General features: G+C 34.8%; 1 pseudogene; it reads right to left on the bottom strand.

The window, feature by feature from the left end:
* Positions 1-588: 588 nt before the first annotated feature.
* LOC149240817 (peroxidase 12-like) lies at positions 589-14416 on the bottom strand (annotated as a pseudogene).
* Between the last annotated feature and the right edge of the window lie 3531 nt (positions 14417-17947).

The following is a 17947-nucleotide window of genomic DNA, read 5'->3' as shown; positions in this document are numbered from 1 at the left end:
TACAAGAACAAACCTTCATAGTTCTCATCCATCATCTATACTATAAATTCAACCCTCGCAACAATATTTAAGTATGTCATATATTATTTTGAGCCATCATGATTAGGTAAAAAACAAAATTTTAATAGGGTTATGAATTAAATTGGTAACTAAACATTTAAGAGTGTCTTAATAGCATACTCACCCTATTCATACAGCTATTTCACTTATTTAAATAACAAACTTTTGAGATTTTTATTTACATATATTTATTTATTATTTACCATGTCAAAATAACATAAACTTTATAACCAAGCAAATCTGAAATCCAGCTAAAATCCAGCTAAGTGTGGGCATATTTACGGTCACGTCACACAAGTGTTTTTATTCCAATATCTATTACAGAAATTATGTATTGATCACTGGAGAAGATCTTACACTAAGAAAGTGAAAGACATGAACATCATTAATCTTTTTGATAAAAAAAATTCTTATATGATTTCCAAAAAAATTCTTATTAATATAATATAAATCACAAAAAACTGAATTCAAAAATCATTAATCTTATTCTTAAATTTAAATTTTAAACTACAGACTAAAGCTTTGAGACTACGAACTAAAGCTCTGAGTGGACGACGCAGTCGATAACTTCTTCAAAGCTGAAGAAGTCGGATTCGGAACGGAGCATGTGCTACGGATCTCTCCCTTCTTGCCCGTTAGAACGTCCAACTGCCCCATTTTATGCATTCCATGTACAAACTTTTTGAAGAACACGGTCTGGCTGGATGCAAAGCTGTCAACGATTTCTGCACTATCGGACTCGGTGTAGAGACTCTGGTCGGAGGTGAAGAGCACCTGGTTCCTCTGCACATTCACGTAGTATTTCTTGTCGAAAGCGTTCGGAGTCTGGACATCCAAGTTTGTGAAGTCCACGGTGTTATTAACAGTGGGGCATAATGAATAAAGATCGTCTGCCAAACTGTTTGCTAGACTTGGATCCACAATTGCTTTTCCTGTGGTCTTGTTATATAATCGGTTATCGAATGAGTTACAGTGACCCATGCCAATTGTGTGTCCACCTCAAACACGTCATGACATGAAAAGAGTTAAATTAGGTTAATTTTTTTAAGATAGATTTTTCAGCATAAATCACATGGTATTATATTTGTCGCGTTTCGAACCAACCAATTAATGTTGTTCATTGTGAGGACAAGTTAACTTTTTAAGTACTTGTGTCACTGTCAAGGGCCACAGCCACTGTAAATTTTGTAAATTTTAAGAATATTTTAAGAAACATAATTTAATTATTATCTGTAAGCATGGAATATTGCAATACCTTTTTGGTTAAACTTGTATTAGTTTAGAGTTGACCAAAAAAATTATAAATTTTCTTATAGTATAACATTACACATTGAAATATATGATTTTTTAAAAATAATTTAATTTATTTATGTTCAATTTGATTAGCTATCAAATTAAACATGATATTGCTCTTTGCCTCTATTAATGTGCCAATTACCGCTATTAATTATCTAGAAGTACATGTATCACATCAATGTGTAAGATAGACATTTATGATACAATTTATTTTGGGAAAATGATAAAATTAGTGTTAATAAGTATAATCATTTTATATTCCTATTTATAAAAATGGCTAATAATTAATAGAATATAATAAAAAATATATTATTTAAAATTATATATATAATTTAAAAATGATTATTTAAAATCACATATGTAATTTAAAAAGATTTATTAAAAGTATGCAGGACATCTTTTTTTTTTTATATTATTTTTTCAAGGGGTAAAGGAGGATTTTGTGCGAACTTAACCACATATGATAGATTTTACATTATTAATAAATGAATGATATTATGTTTGTAATAGGAATAAATATAAAATTTCTTATATTCACAAATCAAGGTATAATAGAAATTGAAATTTACCATAAGACCTCTATAACTATAACAAAGTCTAATAATAAGATTTTCATAAAACCATATCTATAACTTATAAAAAATCAAATTTTAACTATTAATAATTATTTTTAAGGTTAATTACAAAATTTATACATTTAATTACAATTTTAAATTAATTTAATTATAACATTTTAAAATTTTAATCGTTGTATTTTTATTATTTTCTATATTTAAACTGAGACTTACGCACTAGCTACTATGCAGCTCTATCCATAATATTCTTAAATATTCTGGAATAAAATGTCAACCTTAAAAATTAAAAATATCAGATTATTCAAAAATAGTGTCTAAGATTTAAAAATAAAAATATCACATTATTCAAAGGTAAAATTTAGAGGGTAAAATGGGCATGAGACCTGAAAGAGCAACCGTATCGGCCAAACTGAATCCTTTGGGGCCAAAAATGCTCATCAGCTGTGTCAAATTTGAAGTTGGAACTGGTATATTGGAACCAACTACCGATTGACTGGCGAACTTTAGGCTATCTCTGCGTCCAAGCGGTACTGGATATTTTGGGCCTCCTGCCTTCAAAATGATCATTTCTATTAATCCTCCTGCACATTTCCATTCAAAGCGACAAACCCAAAAATTATAATTACAGGAAATTAGTGTACTACCAACCTGGGCGACGGAGTCACGAGCAGCCAAAGCCAGAATGTCTGCACAAGTTACAACCCCGCTGCAGATGGCTTGTACAGCGGTTTTGATTCCGTCGATCAGCTACAAGGCCCGGGCTCTCAGTAATAAGTTTGGCTGAGCCTGTTGTTCACTGGGGTTGCTTGCAGATCCTATCAGCAACACGGATCCATCGCAACCCTTTCGAGATATAGTGACGAATGTTGCAATATTTATGTGTGATTGTATTAAAGAGGGTACCAAATCTTAACACGTATTTCCCTTCAAATTGGATAATAATAACCAACTTTTTTCTTGACATAGATATCAACATACAACAGATTTTGCTAAACATAAATGAAAACCTTGAAAACCTCGCAACACATTTACGAATATCTTCCTCATAACCAACATCTACCTACCCACTTCATCTCACTGCAGATTCTGGAAATGTATTAAAATTCAACTGCAGATTTTGGAAATATCTCCCTTCAAAGTGGATAATAATAACCAACTTTTTTCTTGACATAGATATCAACATACAACAGATTTTGCTAAACATAAATGAAAACCTTGCAAATTTTGTAAACATAAATGAAAACCTTGCAACACATTTACGAATATCTCCCTCATAACCAACATCTCCCTACCCACTTCATCTCAACTGCAGATTCTGAAAATAAATTAGAATTCTAGAAATATCTCCCTTCGAAGTGGATAATAATAACTAACTTTTTCCTTAACATAGATATCAACATACAACAGATTTTGGTAAACATAAATGAGAACCTTGCAAATTTTGTAAACATAAATGAAAACTTTGCAACACATTTATTAATATCTCTCTCATAACCAACATCTCCCGACCTACTTCATCTCTACTGTAGATTTTGGAAATATATTAGAATTCAACTGTAGATTTTGTAAATATCTCGGAATTCAACCAATATTGTATTTCCAAAATCTACATATAAATAAAAATACCTCAAATCTACGAGAATAAAAACTACAACAATGGAAATAAAGATGCCCAAACAACAACCTGCTTCTATCAAACACCGATACTTTCCACCTCAAATCTACAAGAATAAAAACTACAACAATGGAAATAAAGATGCCCAAACAACAACCTGCTTTTATCAAACACCCATACTTTCCACCTCAAATATACAAGAATAAAAACTACAACAATGGAAATAAAGATGCCCAAACAACAACCTGCTTTTATCAGACACCCAACTACAACCATGGAAATAAAGATGCCCAAACAACAACCTGCTTTTATCAAACACCCATACTTTCCATGATACCTGCACAAAACAGTCCAGGAAATGAAGTCTCAGCAAGCCTGCGGCCTGAGTGATATCTTCGTCCAACGCTGGCTCAAGTACCGATTTCACTATGTCCTCCAAGTCGGGGCAACTGTCCTTATAAAATGTCCACGAAAGCCCATGCACAGGCTTTGACAGATCGTGTTCATGGACAACTAATCCATTGGCAGAAATTATGCACGCAGAAACAAATACAAAGAAAACACACAATGGAGCTAATGACCGCGTACTTCTTCATCGTTTCACTCTGCAACTATTCTGAGATTCACGGTTAAATTTATTTGTAAGACTAATGGCATCTCTAAATATATATAGAGTAATGCAAATATAAGTTATATATTTATATATTTCAAGCAGATATTATCTATTATCAAGATTTTATTTAAGATTATTGAATTCACAGATTTATTTTACATTTCAATATGATGTGTAATTCATTTTAATATGATGTGCAATATTGTTTGTTAGTCATCAAAGTTGAAATTTTGTTAATATAACCCAAAAAATTATACAAAATATTTAAATAATATTTATTCATAAAATAAATTTACATTCCAAAAAACTAATTTACATGTGAGGAAATTAGATCACAAATCTGTATTTAAAATAGATATATACTAATTATAAAAAACTACACGTCAAAAACCATTGGAGCCCTATTTATGAAAAACAAAAACAAGGAGCGTACAGGAAAAGTCTGGTGACGTTACGGTTTCTTAGTCCGTGAATGCCTAAGTCGCAGGCTGCCTAGCTGCCCTGCCATCTGCCCCCTGCCTCGTCACCAAAAGTAACTTTCGTAGAAAAAAGATATAGAGCACATGGTCGGCTGGTAAAAATTTCAAAATGACTTCTCAACACCGCCGCCCAAGTCTACGAGACTCCTTGCAGCCCACAGCAAATCAATTTGACTAGTTCTACTTTTGTTTAGTTTCTTCTGTTTTCTAAGTAAACCAATTTAAATTATTTACTTTGGGATTTTTTAATAAATTAGAGTAATTATATAAATAAAATGGGTAATCAATTTTGATTTTCAACCCATTTAAAATATTTTATTTTGGGATTTTTTAATAAATTAGAGTAATTATATAAATAAAATGGGTAATCAATTTTGATAAGCATTAATTTATAAGCTATATATATATGGGAGTTTTACCTCATTTTATGGTGGAAATTATAAATATATTTCCTTCAAATATTATGGGGAATACAACTCTTATTAATATCACATGTGAAGTGACAACAACTTCCCCAGAGGTCACTCATCCTAAATTGCCTCTGGCCTAAGAGCACTATTGTGGAGTTTTCCCCGCAATCAAGCCCACTGTTACTGAAAAACAAGGAAGCAACTGTCGTAGTGGTAGTCCGTACCGATATAGGTGTTGAGTTCCTTTGTTAGAAAATTCAAAGTGTTGAATTATGGTGCTTGAACTACTAATAAAAAATTCAAACTGCTGAATTATAGTGCTTGAACTACTAATGCATAAGACAGCCAATCCAAATGACAATCAATCACTCACTATGGTCTGGACATGACTTATTGCAAACTCTATTTTTAGTAGCCAAATATTCAACATGAGTTATTGCAAACTCTATTTTCTCTAGCCACATATTCGACATGAGTTATTGCAAACTCTATTTTTAGTAGCCAAATATTCGACATGAGTTATTGCAAACTCTATTTTCACTCTATTTTCTGTAGCAACATATTCGACGTGAGTTATTGCAAACTCTATTTTTAGTAGCCAAATATTTGACATGAGTTATTGCAAACTCTATCTTCAGTAGCCACATATTCGACATGAGTTATTGCAAACTCTAAATCTAACAACAAACATTGAATTTTGTCAATGAGGTGTAGTTCAAGAGTTTCTAATCCCACTTGTTCTTGTTCAATGTTTGTGAGCCAATTATTGATTGAAGAGGTTCTAATCCCACTTGTCCTTATTCACTATTTGTGAGCCAATTGTTGATTGGAGCTCACAAGGTAGCTGCAATCTCATTCTCACCAACCTATGGATGGAGGGTGAGCACTCGGCAACATGTAAAGAAAAAACATTTAATTATATTTTATGACTTAAAACAAAGTTACAATAATAGTAGGGATAGCCATAATAAAGAGGAAATGGTGTCTAATAAAGAGTGGAAAACATTAGTTATGCACAAACAATGTTGAAGACCAAATAAGTCCATTAATGCATTAAGGCATTACATTGTTGATTATCCATTTCAAAAAATTTACTTTAGCTTAGTTGCTTAATGACAAGCATGCAAAACAATCTTCCACCAAATATATAATTCTTACATAAAAATTGCATATCCCAGTCTCCCATTTCTTGATATACATTACTGTTAGGGAAACATGAGAAATGTATCCTACTCCAATGATGCTCCATGACATCTGAAGATGTTTCCACATCCAACTAAGTACTCCCAAAAACTCAGCCACCAAGAAGAGATGAAGCAATATTACATACTTAGATAGCATTCTCGTGCCTTGTTCTTTGTTTTAGTTAGAGTCAGTGTGGATTTCAAATTCATATCAACCATGTCTTCCTTATGGGTTGATGAGAGAGCTTCCATTCCAGGTACTGCAATCACTATCTTATGAAATAAGGTATGCATTGCTCACAATCCCATTAAATATGCTAGTGGTAGATGCTTAGTGACATAAATATAAAATGAACACGTATTGAAATTTGAGTAGGATCTGAAATTTAAAAAATCTAAAAACCATTTTGTAGAATTTAAGGTTGTAATAAAAGAGAGAAAAGTTGCACCCTAATCTTAAATCCAACATTTGCAATGGTTTCAATAAACATCACTTCAAATTGTAGAGACTTTGCATGACCTTTTTCAATTGAGACTTGCCTAACCAAACCATTATAAAAGAAGTAGACCAACAACAAAATGGTTACTTTGGCATTCACTCATCCTAGCCTCTGGCATTAGTTTTAATAGAAGATGGAGAAGCAAATTGACAAAATAAAATGGCACTGGATTACTTTTCCATTCCAAACGAAGGTAGAGGACTGAGTAAAATTATGCACATGAAACGATTATTGATTAATCCAAGAGAGAAATCCTTAACACTTTCTTTTTCCTTTTTCAGCCTAAAGGTCAATGGAGGATTCAACTAACAATCCTCCATGAATATCACATTATCGTTGAAGATCCAACCAGAGAAAAAAGGATAGTAAAGGTATAACTAACTACATAACTATTATCATTGATGAAATCGTCTATATTAAAAATATGCATTTCTGTTTTTAAACGTTATACTTCACACGATGACACTAAAGTTTATCACAATTGATTATATATTCAAGGATCAACATGGACCTGACTTAACATTACAACATCGTTTTTTGCATGTTGGCACCCTTAAAATCTGTAACTATACCCACAACCACTACATTGAAGAAACATTCCACTGAGCAGCTTCTGAAGCGACTTTAATATTTTCAAGGATTTGTTGCATTCTGAATAATTCAAATGTTTTGTGAAATCAAAAACTGTAATAACATTAATGCCAAAGAGAATAATAAACAAGGTCTCCACCTTCTTATCTAAGTTACCTCAGATAGGTAAACTTCAGATGCCAAAAGTCAGGGTTTTCTAAACATATAAGTTGAAATTTATACTTTACAGCAACATATCACAAGGATATCTCTAAAAGTGATTGCACATGAGTAAGTGTCTGAAAATATGGTGGTGCTTTTCACGACTTTCTCTTCTCCTTTTTATCTATATTTATCTTGACGGTTATAGTTGGGGCCATCTATGATGGATCTCACCCCCTTAATAACATGCAGAAAAGAAAATGATACCTAGATTTCAAGTTTATATCATAATAAGTATATATACATAGACATAGACACAATTAACTTGAAGCAAATTAGTATATATATCCCTATTGTTGAGTGAGATGAACATACTAGAACTATGCATATCGAAGGAGAAAGATACTCACCACAACTACAAACAAACAATTCAATCTTTAAGGTACATTGTCTTTGACAAGAAATCGATACCAATGGTAGCCTAATGTGAATACAAGCAAGTTAGCATCAAGTGTTGCAATAATTTTTGAAACAACGACACTTGCAGAGACTAGTAAACATAGCACAATCTATTATTTCAACTATCAGCAAAATTATAGCTAGATATCAATCCAATATATTGAAATGATTTTTTTGCAAAACATAAAAGAGAATACTGGAATTCCGTTTTTTGTAAGCAGGTGATATTATTTTAGTAAAATTTCAAATTTTATAATTACAAAGCACAATTCTCTTTCTCATCTTCACATATTGGTAAAGGAATAAAGTAGATATGCACACCCTATGTATCACATTGTATTCGAAATAAATTCAACAACATCATATTTTTTCTTTCAAGTCATTAGCTATAGAACTTTATAGCCCAACAACGACAATTTTGAAATATAATTTTGCAAAGTGTGCAAAGCATATTAGCCCCATAACAAAAACCTAAAAAAACTTGTCTTAGAAGTAAGGCATGCATGGAACTCTAGTTATCCAGTTTAAACTTTCTGACCTCTGGGTCATGCAGGTGGAAGCACAAAATTAGTCCATTCAAGGACAATTGGAAGAGAAAATTTCATTTTCCTCCCTAGTCAAGGGGAAGACGATGTACCTGATCATGGTGTGTGACAAGAACTATTAAAAGAGAATTAATTGTGTGACATAGGTAATAAAAGAGAGCATGAAGTACCTATTGTTCCTTCACTTATATATTTCTTATTTTAATTTCAAATCATTTCAATAGTAGTTCCTTCAGGTATATATTCCTGATTTTAAATTTCAAACCATTTCAAATTGTATGCAAGAGCATGAAATACCTCACTTGTGTGAATTTGTTTGTCAAAAGGGATATTATGTTGATAAAACCTCTTCGATACAGTGTATCGAGTGATGCTACTTCAAATAGTTAGGAGAAGGGGATATGTTTATAAACACTTGTTGAATATTGTCATAAATATCTAACATAGTAGCCTGTTTCTACATGTATTTCTTAGCCCTTTCTACCATTTTTTTCCACACTATCTACATCCAAAGTATCTAGATCGGGTTCTATTTATTGTTCAAAGGAAGAACATATGTCTTCATGACCATCTTAATAAGTAAGAAACAATCACATATGATTTTAAAGGGACTAAAAGTATGCAATAAAATGGGTGAAGATCAGCTTGTATTTATAAATAAGAAAGGAGTGTCTAAAGTTCTTATTATACAATGTAAATCGAAGGGGGAGATTTCCTATTATTAGAGTTTAATAAGTACATTACCAACCTATCTCTTCGGAGTTGCAAGTCTCTTTGTGTGAATTGGGGATTGTGGTAATATCCCATTAGACTGAGGAATTCCAAGTAATCCACTAATAAATACCTGAATTGTACAAAATTTAATTTCAACATCAATATAGATGCAAATATAAAATGGAAAAAAATAATAATCCTAGAGACGGACCATAATGCACATCATAATCCTGAATAAAAGTAAGTTGTAGTGGTAAGCCAAAGTATTTTTCCAATTTTAGATCTAATTTTCTTCAAACCAATGTAGAGTACAACTGCAAAATCTTTTTTAAAAATCTAAAAAGACCTAGAGACATGCACCAATTGGTAGAGTTGTCAGCTGTGGGGGTCATTCTGTCTTAGAAGTTGGCAAAATGGAGATGTGAGGACATAGCCATAAATAGGATGTGGGATACAGAATGATAAAATTTTGGAATGCCAATGATTTTTGCAAGGATGATCTATCTGACATCAGAATAAAATCATGAATAAAATATTGTGGTTAGATTCTGAGCTCCATTGGCCGCCAATCATAAATGATTGTCTTTCAAAGTTACATATTCTTCTTGATCGATTTTTAGATATGATTTTCTTCAAAGCAACATAGAGTAAAATTACAGAAGCTTTTTCAAGAAGCAGAAAAGACTCAGAGACATGCACCAACTGGTAGAGTTGTCAGAAGCGGGGTCATTCTTTTTTAGAAGTTAGCATATGGAGATGTCAAGGCATAGGCATAGATAGGACTCGAGATGCCACCTAACAAAATTTTAGAATGTCGATGATCATTGTAGGAATGATCTATCTGACATTAGGAGAAAATCACAAATAAAATCCTATAGCTAGATTGTAAGCTTCATTGGTTTCCAATCATTAATGACCAGGTTAGATGTTTTTTCAAAGTTACACCTACCTTCACTAACTTCCATCCATCCAATTAAATCCTTGGGAAAATTTTAGTTTTGGTGAGTACCACTTCCAATCAGGGACATCACTTATCAAGTTCAACGATAGAGTCCAATAGGCTCCAACTTCTTGGTTGTTTTGTAGTAAACAATCTCATCCATAAGCTATTGAAGAATGTAAGATGCAACAATGACCTCCAAGGTTTTTTCAGCATTCCAATTGTTAAGTTGATTGTTATATATGATCAATCAAAAGTTACAGTCGACAACAAGGGATGATTAATAGTTGGATATACATTGTATTTATTAATAACCTTCAAGGTAGTATTCATTACGATAATGAAAAATTTTGTATGAGCATAAACTACACCAAATCCAAAAGTAATAGCATCTCAAACCAACATACTCTTTAGCTAATTCTACATGATCTTATAGAAGTTTTGGCCCCCATGTGTAATGCATCATAAACAATTTACTTTCGTTAAGGTAAAATCTGATGAATATGTAGAATTTTTTTCAGGATTTTTATTACCTGGCATGGGTGAAGAGATCGATTGAATTCTATTCCTTTATGTCCCTTCTTTCGTTCCACTAAATCCACTCAAGATGCTATTGTTATTGGTTGTTCCTTGATTTCCTTTTCCTCTATTCTTCTACTTTTAGGATGTCATAATACAAAGATTCATGAGAATGAGCACTACAAGAATCATCCCCACGAGTTGAGTAAGTTCAGTTATTCTAATGGATTCCATGCCAGTCAATAATGATGTAGCTAATGCTAAAATTTAAAGTACATCTGCAAAAAACATCTAAGAAATATAGCTTATTATTGCATTGATAAGAAATTATATTCAATTTGAGGCTATGTTATAGGAAGAAGGAGGATGTATGTCCATACATAGGTGTATAAGGAAGTTTTGTCTTCGAAGAGAGTGAGAAGTTGTGTATTTCTTTTGGGCTTATGACACAATAAGAAGCTAGGTATTTCTTAGAAAAGGTGATGTATCAATTTAAAGGATAGGTAGGTAAAGAGAGCATAGGGTTGTTTCGACAGAGTCTCTATCTTTTCAAGCTCCTTTAGTTGGAAAGAGAAAAATCATATTACCATTAGCTATGAAAGTTGCATAGGATTTTCTTCCAAGCTCCAATTTATAGAAAAGTTCAAGGTTTTTGCAAGCTATTCTTAAGGGTGAATGGAACTAGGTATTAGGGAATACTTGGCTATAATCTAGAAACAATTAGCTGAAAAAATTAAAACACAATGGGTAATGGATGTCTTTATGTTCAAAATGGATTAGCTGGAAGAAGCAATGATGAACTATTGACAACTAGAAAAGTTCTCCTGAATTCGAGTTTCTTGATCTTTGGCATAGCTCATAGAACCTCATGGAGCGAGCCTTTTTGGGGATCTCTAAGCTCAACCCCATAGGCAAAGAAAGCAATGAAGACCTACCTAAGGCACAACTAATAACGAGAGGGAAGCTTGCTTTTGGAAAGAAAGCACTTCAAGCGAAAGAATACAATACTGAGGTCACAATCTCACAATGTCTCCATTGTTCCAAAGAAGAAAGCCACATAAGCATATAGTTAAAGTAACACGTTGTCAGTTATCTACTAAGTTCAAAGTGGAACTTTCAAGCTGATTTGGGTTAGCTTCATGCCTAGTATAATGAATGTGCTTGAAATAACATATCTTTCAAGAATAAAAATTGTCCGAGCCACTCAAAAAATAAGTATAGGGAATGAGTTGCGTTTGTACATAGCAAATGCAACATGAATTCTTATGGAACTCCTATTTCAATTCTTATGGCACTCTTATCGAACATTTAACACGATAACAAGTATGAATTTCAAACCCTATGATTTTATAAAGACATCAATAATGTCATACATGTATGACATGACAACCATGGGGGTGTATTGAGAGAAAACACACTGCATCTGCTAGTCTACATCAACAATTTCAAATCTCTGGTTCTCATTTGTTGGTGAGATGAAAATATCACAAAAGACAGAGCATCATTCAAATGAAAAGCCTACAGGTGCATTATCTGATTTGAATTAGATCAGCTCATTGAAGCCATGAGTTGGTTAGAGAAATGCAATGCTAAAGAGAAAAGTTAAAATAAAATCTGTTTTGGGGGACAAAATCCCTACATGGGAAAGGGTATCACACATAGGATCTTCGTAAAATGGCATCTTTTGATGTTTGAATTAGTATAAATTATTGATTTATAAATGGAAAATAAAAAAAGGTTATTCATAGAAACAAATCAAGATTATAGTTAATAAAAAAACATAAACCTTATGGAATTTTTCTTTTCTTAGGGAAAAGGAAACTCGACTGGGGGGGAGAAGGAAAATATTTAATGGCAAGGAGAGACAAAAATCTGTAATAGAGGAAAATGATGGAAAATATTTAATGGTTGAACATATTAACCACTTTGGTTTTGTGATGGAAAAATGGAGGACATGAAATATTAAATCTGGATCACTAATTGAGAGCACTAGAGTGGTTGACATGCATGGTGAGGCCTGTTATCGGGAAATCTAGTGTCTATGTAGAGTTTCTAGTCCCACTAAGACGGGTAGCTATCTTAGAAACAAATAGATTAAAGTCACTTGTTTTTCCTTTACGAGAGAGAGATGGGAAAGAAGCAGAGAGTACCAACCTCAAACTTCTGCTTGGCTCCTTGCTTGTTTCCTTTCCCCTTTGACAGAATCTCACCATTGCTTCCTTACTTGTCCAGCTTCAAAGAGCACCTGTAGATTCACAGCAGCATAATACCATCAAAGCATAGAGATCTTTCACTGTAAACAATATAGGATCAGATATATATTGGCCATACAAATGCATATAAAAAACATAATATTCAGAGATACATAAGAATATGGAGGAAAACTCAAATAGCTTTATTAGTAAAAATCATAGAAGAGAGGATTACGACCACTTGGTCTGACCCAATGCCATCCTCCCAGCTTGAAAGCCCTCTTCACCTCACACAAAGCAAGATCACCCAATAATGTCTTCACAGAGAAACCAACAACACCTCTTTGCAAATTACCAAATTCCAACCTTTGGATTTCTTCGATGAGGGATCCATTTATAGATATTTACAGGGGGTGAGTCATCTTCTAGGATTTTGATTAGTGTCATCTCTCTGATAGTTCCTGGTTCCACATGGAGATTTTAGATCTCTTACTCATCCCTGGGTGAACTCAGAGAGGCAAGTGTTAAATGAGCAGTTTCTAGAACATTGTCTGGGTTTCCACCTAGCAAACTGCTCGTGCCATTTGTTTTCTCTCGCTCATCACACCCTATGAAAGGGCTTTCCAGTATGCATCGTACTTTTTGCATGTGGCAGTTGAGATGCATCGCAACTTTAGCACTGGGTAGTTTGTATGGTCCTGCTTTGACCAGTTCTGAGTAGATTTTCATGGAAAATTTCTGGGAGGTGATGTAATTAGTCGACTTTTCTCCTTTAGGGTATGAAACAACACTTTTAGGGACTTAGAAGCCCTTGGTTTATGGACATATGTGATTGGGGTTGCAGTGCCCAAATATGTCTATAACAAGGCCACCTTTGTGGAAAAGTAAATCAAATACACATTGTGAACAATTTAAATTCTCAAGTCTAAAATATACCAAGAAGTCACAAATGTTTAATATACTTGACCACCTAGGAATTTATAACCAAGTATATAATTTATACATAGCAAGGATTCAGAAGGCGTAGAGGCAGTCAAAATTAAATAGAAAATCAGGAAACTCAATTCATTATTATACGTCAAGCCAAAGACATAATTTTGCTAAGTTAGGATCATAATACACAAGGAATAGTTAAAATAACAATGCTCTAGTGACTTAGTTCACAAAGTTAAGGCCTTGGCTACTCTTTGGTAGATAACTCTCACGCCTAACCAAAGAAAAGAAATCCAAAGCTTTTGACTATTAGGTATATGGGGTTGGAAATCGACTTTTGTCATGAACCCTCCAAACTTGATGACGTCACCAGTAGGATTTTTGATGATAGATGCATCCACTGCAAGGTCATTGGCCATGAAGTTTCTATCTCTCAAGATAGCCTCAATACCAAATGTATAAATTGATTCTATTGTGGGCACTGTGTAGTCAACACCTAATGTCTCAAATGCTTCTCTTGTGTGCATTATGTGGTCTCTATATTTCTTGAGTTTCTCATTCTTGGTACTGAATGACCCATTATCTTGTGATATAATCAAATTAGAATCACTGACATCTTCTAGATGTCGAACTCCCCTATCCACGGCCATATCTAGGCCCAAAGCTAAAGCTTCATATTCCACTTTATTGTTAGTGCATTATAATTCTAGCTTAAGGAAAACATAAAATGGGTACTAAAAGGTGATTTTTGTTAGAGTCGGTCCTTACAGCCCTCCGTCAGAGATCTTTTCGCTTGTGCATATCATTTTTAGGTGTCTCGCTCGTTCCACTTCGTTGCATTTCATTAGGGGCATGCCATTGACTGTCGAGGGGGTCTGGTTGTCTTGTGTTTCCTCATGCTTGTCCCTGTAGGGTTAGTCAAAAAAAATTTCTCAAAAATCATTGAAGTACATGATCATTGCATTCATCGTCATAAATGATTAGTTTCGTTAAAAAAGTCTTTAGTCCTAGAGTCTAGGGTTTTCATTCCTTTGCATACACATAATAAAAGCCCGCAGGCCATGAGGTTGGTTTCAAAATATTCTCATTTAATATTTTTTCTCAGAAAGCATTTAAGAACATTTTTAGTCCAAAACTCTGTTTTGGAACTAAAAATTGTTATTCTAAATAATTGTATTTGTTTTATCTCAAAAAAGTTTCAGAGCAAGCCTCTGATCTTTTCCAAAGCCAAAATGCTGGAGCCCTGCAAAAATCAACAAAGTATTATCAGTCCAAAACTCAAAAAAAGCAAGAGAAAGTCAAAGAGCAGTATTGTATAAAAGATCAAGTGTCAAAGTGCTGAAACATTATAAAGTGGGTTATTAAACAAATTTAAATCAAATCTGATTTGATGAGATATTTTCTTCACATATAAAAGGGGCAAACAAGTTCATTTGTTCAAAAATCACAAGGCAGAAATCGTGTTTGAGCTCTTGAAGGCCGAAGCCGTGTTTTCATACCCGTGGATAGTGTTTGGAGGCGTGTGCTACCCATACAGGCTGTGCGCTACGCATATAGTGCGCGCTACGCACTGGGCCTCACCAGCCAGTGTTAAAAACCACAAGTGCTACGCACTTGCTGTGCGCTACGCATATAGTGCACGCTACGCACTGGGTCTCACCAGCCAGTGTTAAAAACCACAGGCGCTACGCACTGGGCCCGTGCACTATGCACACAGTTACAACACCAAGAAATTTTTGCCAGTGCGTCCAGATCTTGCAAAATCCACTCCAAAGCTTGCAAATAGGTTTTCGACGGCTACTCAGTCAATTTTAAAATGTTTGTAGTGTGTTTAAGTTGGGAAACTTAATGTGTTGGGTGTAGAGAGGTGAAACCCTATGCTCCATACCAGATTTATTCCTTAGGGTTTTAAAGACATGTCGGTGGCTTTGTGAAGATTTTCCCATTCCCCATTGATGAAATACAGTCCCATACTCATTTGTCAAATTTTAGCCAACATTGCAAAGGGTGCAAATTACACTTTTGTTCATTTGTCAAAATTTTCCTTATGATCAAAACAGTGACTGTTTTATGCCAATCCACTGAAACAGAGTTATTACCATTGTGACTTGTTTCCTATGATGCTTTGGTAAACATATTTGGGTTTTGAGTATGCATTGAAATTTTGATTTCACCACACCTATATCAACATACATATTGCATACATCTTGTTTTCAAAGCCATGTCAAACACAGATTCAGTTTATGAGCAGGAGTATGACAACGATTCCACAACAGAGGGTAATGTGCCACGGAGGCCTCGCAGAGGTGGCAAAGGTCGTAAGCATCTCAGGGAAGAGCCTACTTCTTTGGTTCAATTGCAGGCTTGCCCACTTGCAATGGATTGTTTTCGCCATCAGTCATGCTATCACTATTGTGAGTTAATTTCACAAATCCAGCATCATCGTGAACTAGCTCGTTTGTTTGTTCTACATTTACATGATGGCCATGTAAACCTCGCCAGAGTTGATTTCATTTTGTCACCAGAGACTATTGGACAGGCCACTGGGATACCAAATATTGGAGAAAAATGGAATAAGCATCAGCAGTTAGAGAAATCCTACTATGAGCCGTACATCAAACCTGGGTATATTAGGCACCTGAGCAGGGGTTTTCCTTTCCAATACCCGAGTGATGAGTTTGCACCTTTGATGAAACTCATCATTCGGTATTTCAGTTGTGAGGGCAGATTCTCGCGTCTTTATGCGTACCATGACTTCATGTATCACAACATAGAGAGGATGGTGTTTTTTGTACAAAAGAAGACCCCAGCACAGCAGCATAGAAGTATTTATCATTACGCGCTGATCAAGATTGTAGTGGTTCATCAGTTGGCACAACAGGGCATTACTTGGGAGGATTTTATTTCTCGTGACTTTTTTACAGCACCACAGCCACCTCCAGAGATAGTTCATGTTGAGGGAGAGCCTTCACATCAGTTTGACATTCCTGAGACCGAGCATGTCAATGCTCCAGTGTATGTGACATATCAGCGAGGCCACAGGGCCTTATTTGCAGCTACACGACGAGTACTATCTCCACATGGCGTGGAAGGGGTCTCGCCTTCTTCTTCAGTATAGGTACAGGTTCAGGACAGGGGCAAGAGGTCAATATATGAGGAGGGCCATTCAGGAGGTCATGATGTTAATGTTACATTGAGTGATGTGGATAGGATCTCTCCTAGCTCGAAACTGAAAGAGATCATCCAAGAGCAGAAGGCCAAGATTGACCGCTTGAATGAGAAGTTACTAAAGGCGGAATGTCTGATCAAATATTTGGAGCAACGCAATAAGTAGCTAGAGGATCAACATACACTTATAGAGCTGCGAAAAACCTGTGAAGACCGAAGGTTGGCCCGGAAAAGACCTGGCGATTTGACACCTGTTGAGCGGCAATTTTGGCTTGAGAAAGTCAATCGACATCTGGAGGAGTTGTTGGCGAAGGCCAATAGAGACAAAGACATGCTCCGTCACATGAAACATCATTATTGGGCTCACATGCATGTCGGCAAAGCAAAAATGAAGATTTTGAAAAGGAGGTTGAGCAAAGCATTAAAACAGCGAAAGAGGCTAGATCCACTTCGGGTTTTAGCCGAGGCTTCGCTGGCTGGGCGTGACACATGATGGAGGGTCTTCGCTCCGAATTTGAGCAAATTCAGAGAAATTTTTGTCATTTTGAAATTTTTGGTCCCAAAAACAGTATTTTCAGCTATACGAGTAGCGCGTCGACGCGCTCGCTTTTGATTGGGACACTTGCTGGAGGGAAACTTTGTATTTTTGGGTTTTTCATGGTAAGTTATGCATGCTCAGTTATTTCCGAGACATTTCATCAAGTTCTGGATGATCAAAAGGCCTAAAAACACCATGAAAACCACCTTGCTACCACCTTTTGCAACAATAAGAAGTACTTATGGGAGAATGCAATTTTGAGGGGGCAAATGATCTCCAAATTAGGAAATTCCACTTGGGCTGGATAGCAGACATCCAGAGCTTCCAACCAGCTATTGTGAGCTTGATTTTGATGTCGAGAAGTGCCCCAAAAATACGCTGAAAGGTGCGCTACACATAGAGATCAGGGCGCTACGCATAGAGGTTTTTGGTGAAATTTTCATCCTCCAGCTCAAGAATTCAGCCAATTTTCATC

This window comes from Pinus tabuliformis, chromosome 8 (genome assembly GCF_031772625.1).
Source record: "Pinus tabuliformis cultivar Carrire ecotype Pingquan chromosome 8, CPIR1, whole genome shotgun sequence".
Lineage (NCBI taxonomy): Eukaryota > Viridiplantae > Streptophyta > Pinopsida > Pinales > Pinaceae > Pinus > Pinus tabuliformis.
Note: the sequence above shows the minus strand (reverse complement) of the source record. Positions and strands in the feature narration are given on the sequence as shown.